The 14,278-nt window shown below is 35.7% G+C and overlaps 1 pseudogene; it reads left to right on the top strand.

Moving 5' to 3' along the window:
* The first annotated feature begins 7,571 nt into the window (after positions 1-7,571).
* The window catches only part of LOC131151465 (U-box domain-containing protein 34-like), a 42,992-nt pseudogene continuing 36,285 nt past the window's right edge, over positions 7,572-14,278 (top strand).

The raw sequence follows: 14,278 nt of genomic DNA, 5'->3' as shown, positions 1-14,278 counted from the left end.
TAGTTCTTATGCAGGTCTATATTAGTAGATACATTGACAGGCACGAAGAGAAAGTGAAGTTGAAGACCAAATCTCCTTTTGTAATGCATTTCATATCTATTTGGTCTGTAATAGTAATTAGGACATTTGGTTTATAATAAGCTCACACACATCACATGTATGATTTATTTTGTAAGCTCAAACCAGATGCAAACTAAAAATGACCTTAGAAAGATCTTAGGGTTTTCCCTTCGATTGACCGAAGGTCGACCGACACCGGACTTTTTTAGTGTCTTCAAATTGGACCCCAAGTGACCCTAGGACACACACATTTATACATATATTTGTTAGGCACTTGAATAGGGTTTGTATATCTCGAAACGGGACCGAAATGCACACTTGGTGCACTTTCGGTCGACTGAACCAGACAATTCATTCTGCCTTGGTCGACGGAACCAGGCCTGGGTTAACAGTTGACCAATGCCCTAGTCGATCGAACCAGGTAGTTCAAAGAGCCCTGGTCAACCGAAACCCCCTAGGGTCAAAAGTTTGACCATCTGGTCGATCGAGACAAAAATGAACTCTAACTACCTAGTCAACCGAGGGTCCTTAAGAAAATTCCCAGTGGTCTAGTTAACCAAACCAGCTAGTTCAAAATGGCCTGGTCGATCGAACCTCAAAAAATTAAGAAATCGCCCTCTCCTGGTCAACCGAACCCTCAATTCAAAAGTCCCCTAGTCGACCGAACCATATGAGACTTGGTCGATCGAACCTATTTTGGTTGATCGGACCTCTTGGGTTGCCCTGATTTTTACCACAGTTAAATATTTTTCAAATAGGGTTAAAATATTTGAAACATCATTAAACTTTCTTAATAATGCCCAATAGGTCCCCAACTGTTATATTTTCTCCTATGCCTATATATATGAGATCATTTGAGAAAATTAGTAATGATTAATTGCTTTAGTTAGGGGAGAATCCTCTGAAAACCTAAAATCCTATACTACTCATTTTTTAGCCTCATTCACTCAAGCTTACCCTCTATTAGTGTCTAAATCATTTGTAAGTGGATTGAGTGTCTGTTTACAAATGTTTGCTCTTCTTTTTCTATTTGATAGATATGATTTTATTTGAGAGCAAAACCTGAGGATTCTTAGGGAACTTTATTGATAAGTCTATCCTAAGAAGACTTTGATAGATCTTCTAAGCTTGCACCTTCATTGCAAGATCTTGAGAAGATTGTATTTGTTTTTTGTTTCAAAATATTTTCAAAATACCTTCAAATATCTAGTCTGCTTTATCTTGATAAATATTTTAAAGAGATATTTGATTGTGTGAGAAAAATCTTTGTTACAATATTCATTGATTCATATCTCTAGTTGAATACAAAGATTACACATCTTTTGCAAACCAAGCATATACTTTATTTGATACTTGCATGCTTGAAACATCCTACTGATTTAAATGCTTGAGACTTGACATCTTTGTGTGAACTTATTGGCTGAATGATACAAAGATTGCCTGTTTGACACTCTCACGTATGTATTACACTGATAGAAAATACTTTTGAGAGTTGAACCATCTAGACCATATTGAGCTTACATATTGAATCATATTGTGGTATATGTTATTGCGCGTATTTGGGTACATATCTGCTTTACACGAAAGTACAATCACTGTACCATTTGATAGTAATACACATCTGTTGTATTTCCAGGAACGGGCCTAAAGAGGGAGACTAGCCCTGGAATAGTCCCGAATTGGCTTAGACCTGGTTAGGAAAGCTAGGTGCGCCATCCTGTTAAGACGTGTAGGTTGAGGTCAGCCCCGCTAATTGACTTGGTTAAGGTCGAGGTCAGCCCTGTGTTAATTTGACTTGGTTGTAAACGGTGCCGCTCCACCCTTAAGTGAGCTATTAGTGGAATCCTCGGGCTTGCGAGCTAGAGGCGGGGATGTAGGCATAGTTGGCCGAACCCTGATAACATATCGTGTGTTTGTGTATATTGTCGCACTTTATATTTACCGCACGTGTATGTTATTATGTGAATGATGCGCTTGATTTAAATTTTCGCATATCATATTTATCGGCGTATTTGGAACTGGATAGAAAGACCCTAGGTTGTTATACTTAACTGACATCTAGTTCAACCTAGGAAAAAAGTTTAAAATTCCAATTCACCCCCCCTCTTGGGAATACACCAATTCTAACAATTGGTATCAGAGACTCGTTGCACTTGACTTAAACCTTTTTGCAAAAAGATCGCAATGACTCACTTTGGCGTATCCCCATTCGATGAGGGACAATCACTTTCCAGTCTTCCAGTATTTTGTAGTGTCGACTACACCATGTGGAAAGTTAGAATGACTACATTTTTGAAATCCATGGACTGGAGGGTCTGGCTTGTGACTTCTAAAGGAAGATGTGCACAAATAAATGAAAATTATTTTAATATGATCAACTCTAATGCCATGGACATGTTATATCTTGCGTTAGATTCTGATGCTTTTGTTGAATTTATGGCATGTCATAGTGCACAGGAAATCTGGGATGAACTAGAAAACAAGCATGGAGAATCCCAGGAGAAGGAGATCATAACTCCTCTGAATGCTCCAAGCTCAAATGATCAGGAGGAGGTAAACCTTGAGCTAGAAATCAACAAGGAGGTATATGATTCTCACTCTAGCTTGTCTGATGGCTCTTGTGATGAACGCTGTGATATGTCATATACTGGATCATCTGTTGATAATGCTGAAAATGGTTCATACGATGTTTACTATGGAAAATCTTGTGATGAATCATCTATATGCTCATGTGATGTATCAAATGCTGGATCATCTATTGAATATCATAATAATTCCAATAATGATGTATGTGATGATTCATATATTAAGTGTTGCAGTATATTATGGAATGAATCATCCTCTGCACTTTATGATAAAACTGTTGAACATGCATGCAATGATTCATATGATAATTCTTGTGTTGAACTGTGTGGTGAATCATGTACTAAATTGAATATTAAATGCATGTTAGCGTATGAAAAGACTTTATTGAAAATGCACAAGCTTTCAGTTAGGGCATCTAAGCATGAAATATTATTGAAGAATGAAAACAAAGAATAGCAAGAGAACTAAAGGGGTTAGAAAATTATCACGCTATTCTTGAAAAGAAAAAGATTGAGAAAATATTGAAAATTGCATGCTTAGATGAAGAATCAGATGATTATTCAAAAGTTGCTCTTAAGTTTAAAAGTGAAAGGAATAAGCATCACAAACCCTTTGGAGTTAAAAGAAGCAAATCGTTTAAAAAGGGTTCTTTTTATAAATCCCATTGTCATCAAAAGTTTCATGCCTCTTTGAGTAAAAACAGAATAAATAAGCATATCCCTTCACGAAAATTCAATACCTGCTTATTGTGCAAAACTATGGGGCACGTATGGCTTAAATTTCTATTTAGAAGCGCCACAGGCTTGAGTAAAGAAATGATATGGGTCATCATGGTATCAAACCCAACTGGAGATGAGGAAGGATGGTTTTAGTAAATATTACTTAAATCATTTAATTTTTTCTTAGTTCCTAGGCTTAGGTTTAGGGGGTTGTGATGTTTACAGGTTTAGGAAGTGGTTGTTGCTTAAAATGAAAACCTTAGTATAATCACTATCTTGTTATACTAAGAACCTTTATCCACTTCCAAATGGACATGGCATGTATGCCTGGTATTTAATTCTAATTGCTTAAACCATACTATCATGAAAATCACAAGTTTAAACACATATTTGTCCAATGTACAGAGTTGAGCTTTAGGGACCTTGTCTTGCATCATATCTTTTTATCCTAATCTAATGAATAAAGACTTGGTCACCACTCTAGGTATTAGCAATGACAATAAATTCCATATCTATCTTATGCTAATAAATAAGACATCCCTCACACAATCAAAATTAGAGGCATCCACTTGGGAATTCCTATTTTATTGTTAAATCAAAATTATTCCTTTTGAGCTTAATATTTAAATCTTCTAATCTTGATTCACCTATCCTCTTCATAGGAAGTCCTCACCAAACTAGGATCATACACGATGAGTTTTTGTAATGACCTCAAAATTCTTATCTTTTTTTAAAAAATATATATATAATAAACATTCCTACGTAGTAGAAACACAAATCATAAAATCATTTATATATAAACTGTACAATACCAGAATCCAGAATATACAGACCCTACAAAAATATCCCTCCAGTGTCATCTACTAAAAAGAAAAGATATACAACTCTGACAAAAACTCACCCTATAATCAGGGTGATCTAACTACTTTCTATCCGCGAGCCTGATCTGCTTGCCTAGCTGGCTCACCTGAAAAATGGTAAAATAATAGGGTGAGTTGACGCTCAGTAAGTGGAAATATGTTATCACTAGTGTGTGACAACTAAGTTAAGGATACTTTTTTATAAATAATAACTGAAGTGCAATGTAATAAATCATCTGTAAAACATATCTTTCTTTCACAATTTAAAACATATTGTATCGTCTTTTTTTCTACTTTTCATACTGGTAATATCATACTATACTCATCATATATTGTAACAGTGTAAACATATATATATATATATATATATATATATATATAATTGTGCTTTTATCCTTGGGACTCTGTACGTCATGATTTGACCCCTCATGACAAGGTTGTGCGGCCCGTAGGCAGGACTCTATCTGGTCGGCCCTCCAGATAAGTCATCATACTCTACACTACCTCAGCCCGGCCAAACTGCATCCTCTCCTAAGCTCAGGACTAGCTACTACCTCATCAAACCGGCCCCCTCAACCTAGTGTACTGGGGAGCTGCATACTCTTCGACCACGGCTGATGGTACCCACATACTATCTGAGGTATGTGGTTGCACTCTATCTGTATCTAGCAACGGTACCGTGCTCTGTAATCTGTATCTGTCTGTGTATCTTTCCTCAGGGATCTGATACTATATACATATATACATATATACTCTTTTACTGTTTTCATCATGTTTCCAAAATTACCGTAACTCCTTCTTTCTGTACTGTAACTGCTGTAATCTCTGTATATATAACATTCTGTATAAAACTGTGATACACATACAGATCTGAATAAATATGCATACATGTATATGTATATATATATATAAATATCTATTCATGAAACTACTTGTATAATAACTGTATATGCATGTAAATTTCTCTGTATATATGTATATCCTTATCTGTATAATCCGTATAATCTCTCACTAAGATTGAGGCATTACGTATCGCCGTCCCTCAATTCAGTATAGTATGATATATTATAATAATTGTATAAATTTCTTCATCTCATAAAAATCTACTCAGGCCACACAAGCATTTAAACCCATATTCTAAAACAAATACTATTTCAAACTCATATTCTGAAATTTCTGTATAGTAAAATGGTGTAAAATCTCTAATATCATTACAAAAACTCCTAGCATAGCATATTTCCCTTACCTCAACTTTGAAAAGCCCCTATAAAAACTCGTAGGATTCCTAACTCAACATCCTGAAAATACAATGTCCCAGAACAAAACATCAGTATTTCTTAGTCTACATCATTTCCTATAACTGCCAGAAAGTCAAAAACTCAATAAAAGACCTTACCCTGAATTTGGGATGAAATCCAATTTCGTTTTCTCGACGATCCGCTCCGGAAAACTTGTAGAGAATTCCACCAGGAGCGTCGTGGTAGCTTCGGATTGTCGATCCGACGACTGGTGGGGCCAAAAACGAAGAAAGAAGGGAGAGAGAGTCATAGGAGAGAGAGAGGCGCGGTGAAAATGAGAAGTATCCCGTCATTCCACTATTTATAGGGCCAGGTTCGTCGACGAGACACGTTACCTCGTCGACGAGCCCTTCACAAAATTCGTCGACGAGACCCTGTGTTCGTCGACAAAATTCAAAATAGCCCAAACTGTCTCTTGGTATTTTCTCATTGACGAAACCCTGTGTTTGTCGACGAAGCTTGGAAATTTTCTAAAATTATGATTATTTAATATTATCTCCAAAATGCAATGTCGTCTACAGCCTCCTTCTGTTTCTGTATCTATTTTCTCTCCCTCTTATTATTAAAATGTTATTATTCTTTAGGTCACTACAGTTTTTCACTCATCTCTTGGTTCGTATCCTTACTTCTCTATGTCATCATCTCTGTAGGATACTCTCTAATCACCACAAAGTATAGGTCTAGGAAAAGTCTCATACTCCTTTGTGCTCGGTGCCAAAATAGGTCAATAAGTCAATCCTTGGTATGCACTTCATTTGAGCAATATCTCCTTACCGAGATCCCCTAAGAATTATATCTATACTGAAATATATCAAATCTGGACCTTAGGGAGAACTTTGGATAAAAAATGAAGCAAAATTCAGAAAATCCACTATGCTTGGTCAACCAAGCATTGCAGTTATATAGCGCCCCGGTCGACCAGAATTGGGTTGACTTTGACCCTTACGATCGACCAAACCCCAGTGAATGTATATCCCACGGTCGACCGAACCCTTCGGTTTTCACTTGGTCGACCGAAAATGGAACAGTATACCCTTTCGGTCAACCGACCATCGTAGTTCATTTTCTCCTTGGTCGACCAAATTGTGTTGGTGCCTGGGGACTTTCAAGCGTCAATTGACCGTATCAGCTTCTAGTCGACCGAGCTGTGGTATATATATTTGATTTCTTTATTTTCAGCTTATTTGCGTGAGAAATCTTGAGAGATCCTTCGCCCTTTCCTAGTAAAACCAATTTCCAAGCCTCATATCTGCACTACCATGGCTCACATTGAAGCCCACGATCTTGCACACGCGGAGGATGAGTATTTTCTCTCAGAGAGGTGTAAATTCTGGTATATATGGGAGTTCAGTCCCAAGGAAGCTATACTAGGTAAGATACTCGATTTAGAATTGATGAATCAACATTTTAGAAACATTTTGGATATGTTTGAGTATGAGGGGTGGAGAGCCTTTATCTCCTACCAGCCTGGGGGTCATTACCTGACTTTTGTTAGGATGTTCTATGCCAACCTGGGCAATGACGAGAACAGGTACTTCTCCCGTGTTCTAAGGACAGATGTGCATTTTGACGCACAATATATCTCTGATGTCCTCGACATTGGCTGTGGAGACTTTGAGTGCCCCGATGTAGTAAACTCCTGGATCTTTGAGCAGGAATTTACAGTAGCCTCATTCGCAAACCTGACTCTGTCTGACCCTGGAACAGCTAGCCAGAACCACCCTCCACAGTACAGACAGTTCACCCTAGAGGCGAAGGTCATGCACCACCTGATCACATACAATATCCTGCCCAAGGCGGGATCTAGAGTGCACGTGTCATTTCTGGATTACTTCATTATGTGGTGTCTTTTCGCTCAGAAGAAGTTGGATCTGCCCAGTCTTGTAATCTGTTGGATGATGGCCAAGACAATTGGCCACCGAGTGATAATGCCATATGGTGGCATTTTGAACAAGCTATTTAGAAACATTGGAGTCACAAGGACAAATGTGGCTTCACAAAAGAGGAGACGACCTGCTGACATCTTCTCCAGCGTGACCCTATGACTGATGGGGTATGAGCTTATTGGGAAAATTTGGGTGCCCTCTAGAGCAGCAGCAGCACAGGTAAAGGCCCCACAGGAGCCACTACAACCTTCGTAGCCATTAAACTTGGATCTTATGGCTGCCATCACTAGCTTGTCTGCCATATTCACATAGTTTCGGGGATCAGTCTAGTCAAACTTACAGGACTTGGCATCGTCATATGCTGCACTTCGGGAGGAGTTCTAGCAGCACTCCATCTCCACTGCCAACCGCTTTATAGATTTGGAGCGGTCTATGACAACTGGCTTCAGTGAGCTGAGTGACCGCATTCAGGAGATGCAGGATGAGAGAGATTAGATGACTATGGACTTCGACTTTGATGCCGCTGACGGTGGTGATGGAGGAGAGGATGGAGGAGATGATGGAGGGGAATTCTAGACTCCAGGATGGTCTACAGATCAGATTATATGACTTTGATTCATTTTATTTTATTTAATCTGGTCTGTACTAAAAACAGGTTTTATGTTATTTCATTTTATTTCTCTTTGTATTCTTTGGATTCTCATGGTACATTACTCTACTTGATTATGACATATATTGATAGTACCTTGATTTGCTTATGCTAGTGTTTGCATGTTTATCTTATTGAAATGCATAAGTTGTATAAAATGCCTACTGCATGATGGATGCAGTTGTTGAGTATTGCCTGCTGGTAGATGATAGGTTCTTGCATGCCTTGCTCCTATGATACTATAAGTTTGAGAACGGTTTTTGTGCAGGTGAAATTTTTGGGAAATGTCATGTTTACAGTTGACATGCTACCAAAATTTCTGCAGATATTTGCCCAAAATATTTGGAACATTTCTGTGTGTGCAATATGTCACAATTGACTGTGAATAGTGCAAATATATATATATATACATACATATATATATATACATACATATATATATGTTTGAAGTGATTGTTTCATAACTTGCATATTGTTAAGGGGAGCTCTCTCATAGAAACTTTCCAAGTCTTAGCAAATAATTCCATTGTTGACTTATCCTCGTGCTTTAGACTTTGTGAAAGTTGATTATTGACTATGTGCACGGTTCATATTTCTATTGTTTGCTTACATTGCCTCTCATTTGAGCTACACAATTTGTTCAATTCATGTTCATATTGATATTTTATTTGATGTAATTGGACCATACTGAACTGTTTGAGTAGTTGTGGATAAATTGCTAGGAAATTTTAAACTCAAACAGGTTATGTTTATACAGGATGTCTTTTGGAAAGTCCGATTTACAAACGGCACTCTGCCAAAATTTTTCAAAAAATCTTTCCAAAATTTATCATGCATAATTATAGTAATCGCCCATTGCTTAGGATTTTAATTCAAATAGCCCTTTTTGCTATTGCCAAAAGGGGGAGATGGAAAGAGGAAAAAATAATGGGTAGAACTTTTATTTAAAAATATATTGGATGCATATTGTGAGGGGGAGACTTTTTGGGCTTAACCCAATATTTTGCCAATCGTATTTGTCATCATCAAAGAGGGGGAGAATGTTGACTTTATAGGTCACGCCCGATTTTGATAATGACAAATACTCTTGTATTTGATGAATATCTAGTTCTTGTGCAGGTCTATATTAGCAGATACATTGACAGGCATGAAGAGAAAGTGAAGTTGAAGACCAAATCTCCTTTTGTAATGCATTTCATATCTATTTGGTCTGTAATAGTAACTAGGACATTTGGTTTGTAATAAGCTCACACACATCACATGTATGATTTATTTTGTAAGTTCAAACCAAATGCGAACTAAAAGTGGCCTTAGAAAGACCTTAGGATTTTCCCTTTGGTTGACCGAAGGTCGACCGACACTGGACTTTTTCAGTGTCTTGAAATTAGACCCTAAGTGATCCTAGGACACACACATTTACACATATATTTGTTAGGCACTTGAATAGGGTTTGTATGTCTCGAAACGGGACCGAAATGCACACTTGGTGCACTTTCGGTCGACCGAACTAGGCAGTTCATTCTACCATGGTCGATCGAACTAGGCGTGGGTTAACAGTTGACTAATGCCCTAGTCGATCGAACCAGGTAGTTCAAAGAGCCCTGGTCTACCAAAACCCCCTAGGGTCAAAAGTTTGACCATCTGGTCGACCGAGACAAAAATGAAGTCCAACTACCTGTCAATCAAGGGTCCTCGAGAAAATTCCCAGCGATCTGGTCGACCGAACCAGCAAGTTCAAAATGGCCTGGTCGACTGAACCTCAAAAAATTGACAAATCGCCCTCTCCTGGTCGACCGAACCATATGAGATTTGGTCGATCGAACCTATTTTGGTTGATCAGACCTCTTAAGTTGCCCTGATTTTTACCACAGTTAAATATTTTTTAAATAGGGTTAAAATATTTGAAACATCATTAAACTTTCTTAATACTGCCCAATAGGTCCCCAACTGTTATATTTTCTCCTATGCCTATATATATGAGATCATTTGAGAAAATTAGTAATGATTAACTGCTTTAGTTAGGGGAGAATCCTCTGAAAACCTAAAATCCTATACTACTCATTTTTTAGCCTCATTCACTCAAGCTTACCCTCTATTAGTGTCTAAATCATTTGTAAGTGGATTGAGTGTCTGTTTGCAAATGTTTGCTCTTCTTTTTCTATTTGATAGATACGATTTTATTTGAGAGCAAAACCTAAGGATTCTTAGGAAACTTTATTGATAAGTCTATCCTAAGAAGACTTTGATAGATCTTCTAAGCTTGCACCTTCATTGCAAGATCTTGAGAAGATTGTATTTGTTTTTGGTTGCAAAATATTTTCAAAATACCTTCAAATATCTAGTCTGCTTTATCTTGATAAATATTTTAAAGAGATATTTGATTGTGTGAGAAAAATCTTTGTTACAATATTCATTGATTCATATCTCTAGTTGAATACAAAGATTACACATCTTTTGCAAACCAAGCATATACTTTATTTGATACTTGCATGCTTGAAACATCCTACTGATTGAAATACTAATAACTTGACATCTTTGTGTGAACTTATTGGCTGAATATCTTGTGATACAAAGATTGCCTGTTTGACACTCTCACGTATGTATTACACTGATAGAAAATACTTTTAAGAGTTGAACCATCTAGACCACATTGAGCTTACATATTGAATCATATTGTGGTGTATGTTATTGCGCGTATTTGGGTACATATCTGCTTTATACGAAAGCACAATCACTGTACCATTTGATAGTAATACACATCTGTTGTATTTCCAAGCACGGGCCTGAAGAGGGAGACTAGCCTTGGAATAGTCCCGAATTGGCTTAGACCCGGTTAGGAAAGTTAGGTGCGCTATCCTGTTAAGACGTGTAGGTTGAGGTCAGCCCCGCTAATTGACCTGGTTAAGGTTGAGGTCAACTCTGTGTTAATTTGACCTGGTTGTAAACGGTGCCACTCCACCCTTAAGTGAATTTAAGATTCAATCTCAAATGAAAAGCGAGTTCAAAAGAAATGAAGGAGAACTTGGTGATTTTTGTGTTCAATGCGGTTATGAAAGAATTAAAGCACCTTCTAAAAAACATCATAAAAAACATGTGCATAAGAAATATAAACCATCAAAAGGATATTATAAAAAATATTATCAGAATTATTACAAAAAGAAAAGAAGGTCTGAAAAACCTTCAAAATCTCAAAATAAATATCAAACTAAAGAAAAAAAAATCAAAAAACCTGTTTCAAATGTGGAAAGAAAGGTCATTATGCAAGAGATTGTAGAGTCAAGCAAGAAATCAGAGAATTAAATATTGGAGAAAAGCTCAAAAAGCAAATGCTGAATCTGATAATAAGTAGTGAATCAGAAAATTTTGAAGAAACTTCATTATCAGAAACAGAAAATGGATTGATCAATGAAATTCAAACCAGCTCAAGTTCTGAAAATCAAAGTACCTCTAAGGAATCCTATTGAGAAGATATTGGATTCTGTTCATGCAATAAATGTTCCAAATCAATAAATGTAATTTCAAAGAAAATGAGACCATCCTTGAAATGATCGAACACATCAATGATCCAGAAGTCAAAAATAAATATTTACATCAATTAAAAAAGAATTTAGAGAAAGACAAAACTTCAAAGATTGATAAAGGATTTGACATTAACGAAATTATTAATAGATACAAGGACAAAGAATTCAAAACAAGTACTGAACCAAACATCCAAGACTTGCAAAAAGAAATAAATCAAACTAAAGTAGAAATTAGATTATTAAAGGAACAAAATGAAAAGTTTGAATATAACATGCATCAATTACAAACAAGAATTGATAAAATTGATACAAAAGGAAAATCAAAAATTGAAGAAATGATTGATCCAAATGGAGAAAAATTTCAATATCAAGTTAAACCAAAAGAGGAAATATTTCTTGGATTTTTACCAAGAATCAATATTCACAAATGGTATTCAAACATAAAAATTATAATCATTAAATCATTTGTTCTTGAAGCTTGTGCCCTTTTAGATATAGGCGTAGATATGAATTGTATTCAATAAGGTCTTATACCTACTTACTACTATGAAAAGACAAAGATGCAATTATACAGTGCAACAAATTTGACTTCAAAAATTCAATACAAAATTTCAGATGTCCATATTTGTAATCAAGACATTTGCCTCAAAACTACATTTGTACTTGTCAAAAATATGCAACAAGAAATCAAATTAGGAACTCCATTTTTTACGATGATTTATCCCTTTAAGGTTGATGAAACCAGAATTCACACTTCAATTGGTGGACAAAATATTTCATTTGAATTCATGGATAGAATGCAAGAAAAGGAGGTCAACATGCTAAAAGACTTGGCCATTAGTAAAATCAATCTTATTCAAAACAAAAGAAAACATATAAAATCCTTAACAAAGAAATTCATAATAAAAGAATAGAGGAACAAATCCAAAATCTAGAAATTAAAGCACAAATTGATTTATTCAAAGAAAAACTTGAAAAAGAAGTTTATTCAAATCTCCCAAATGCTTTTTGGAATAGAAATAAACATTCTGTCAAATTACCTTATACAAAAGACTTCATAGAAGACAAAATACCTACTAAAGCTAGGCCTATTCAAATGAACAAAGAATTACTTGAAATTGTAAAAAAGAAATTCAAGAATTACTTAACAAAAAATTAATTCGAAAAAGCAAATCTCCTTGGAGTTGTGTAGTCTTCTATGTTCAAAATCAAGCTGAAATAGAAAGAGGCGCACTCGGACTTGTCATTCATTACAAACCACTAAATAAAGCCTTACAATGGATTAGGTATCTGATACCTAACAAGAGAGATTTACTCAATAGACTAAATACAACATCAATATACTCAAAATTTGACATGAAATCAGGATTTTGGCAAATACAAATTGCAAAAGAAGACAAATATAAAATAGTATTTACTATACCATTCGGACACTATGAATGGAACGTTATGTCATTTGGTCTTAAAAATGCGCCTTCAGAATTTCAAAATATTATGAATGAAATTTTCAATGATTATACAAAAATTCACTATTGTATATATCGACGATGTCCTTGTCTACTCTGAATCAATAAGCCAACATTTCAAACATCTCAACATTTTTTACAATATTGTAAAAAGAAATGGTTTGGTTGTCTCTCAACCAAAAATCAAATTGTTCCAAACCAATATTAGATTTCTTGGTCATCAATCTATCAAAATAAAATCACTCCAATCCAAAGATTTTTAGAATTCGCAGATAAATTTCCAAATGAAATTAGAAATAAAAATCAACTGCAAAGATTTTTAGGATGTCTCAATTATGTAGCTGATTTTATTCCAAATATTAGAATATTAATCAAACCATTATTCAAAAGACTTAGAAAAAACCCTCCAAACTGGACAGACGAGTGTACTCAAATAGTCATCAAAGTCAAAACCTTAGTCAAGACCCTTCCCTGCCTTAGCCTCCCCTGACCCTAAGGCTTTTATGGTTGTTGAAACAAATGCTTCTGATGTTGGATTTGGAGGTATTCTCAAACAAAGAATAGATTTCACAAAGACCCTAGTCAGATTCCATTTAGGAGCCTGGTCAGGAACCCAAGTCAATTATTGAACCATTAAGAAAGAAATTTTATCAATCGTTTTGTGCATTCAAAAATTTCAAGACGATTTATTCAACAAAGAATTTTTACTCAAAATTGATTGTGCAAGCGCTAAAAATATTATTGAAAAAGATGTCAAAATTTTGGTTTCAAAACAAATATTTGCAAGATGACAAGCCATTTTATCAGTCTTTGATTTCCAAATCGAATTTATCAAAGGAACTTCAAATTCAATCCCAGATTTTTTAACAAGAGATTTTTTAACAGGTCAAAATGCCAAGAATAACAGCTAAAGACCTTTATTCAAAACCTCAAGATTCAAAGGCTCAGGCCCAACCATCCAGTTCAAAAGCCCAAAGAGAAATTCCTATTCATAATAGATTCAACCCTCTTTCAAGGCCACCTCAAAATATTCAAACCCCTTCATTCAAAGAAGTTATGGAAAGCTAGGCCCAGTCTTCCGATGCCCAAACTCAAAAGGTTCCTGTTACTAAAGGTTACTATTCAAAAGACTTCGAAGATCTCTTCCCTATTGAACCCGAATGGGAAGAATCCACTCCCTTCGATGTCATAAAAAATATTTCTTTTCTGGGTGCCATTTTAATACTCCAGACC

This window comes from Malania oleifera, chromosome 3 (genome assembly GCF_029873635.1).
Source record: "Malania oleifera isolate guangnan ecotype guangnan chromosome 3, ASM2987363v1, whole genome shotgun sequence".
Lineage (NCBI taxonomy): Eukaryota > Viridiplantae > Streptophyta > Magnoliopsida > Santalales > Ximeniaceae > Malania > Malania oleifera.
Note: the sequence above shows the minus strand (reverse complement) of the source record. Positions and strands in the feature narration are given on the sequence as shown.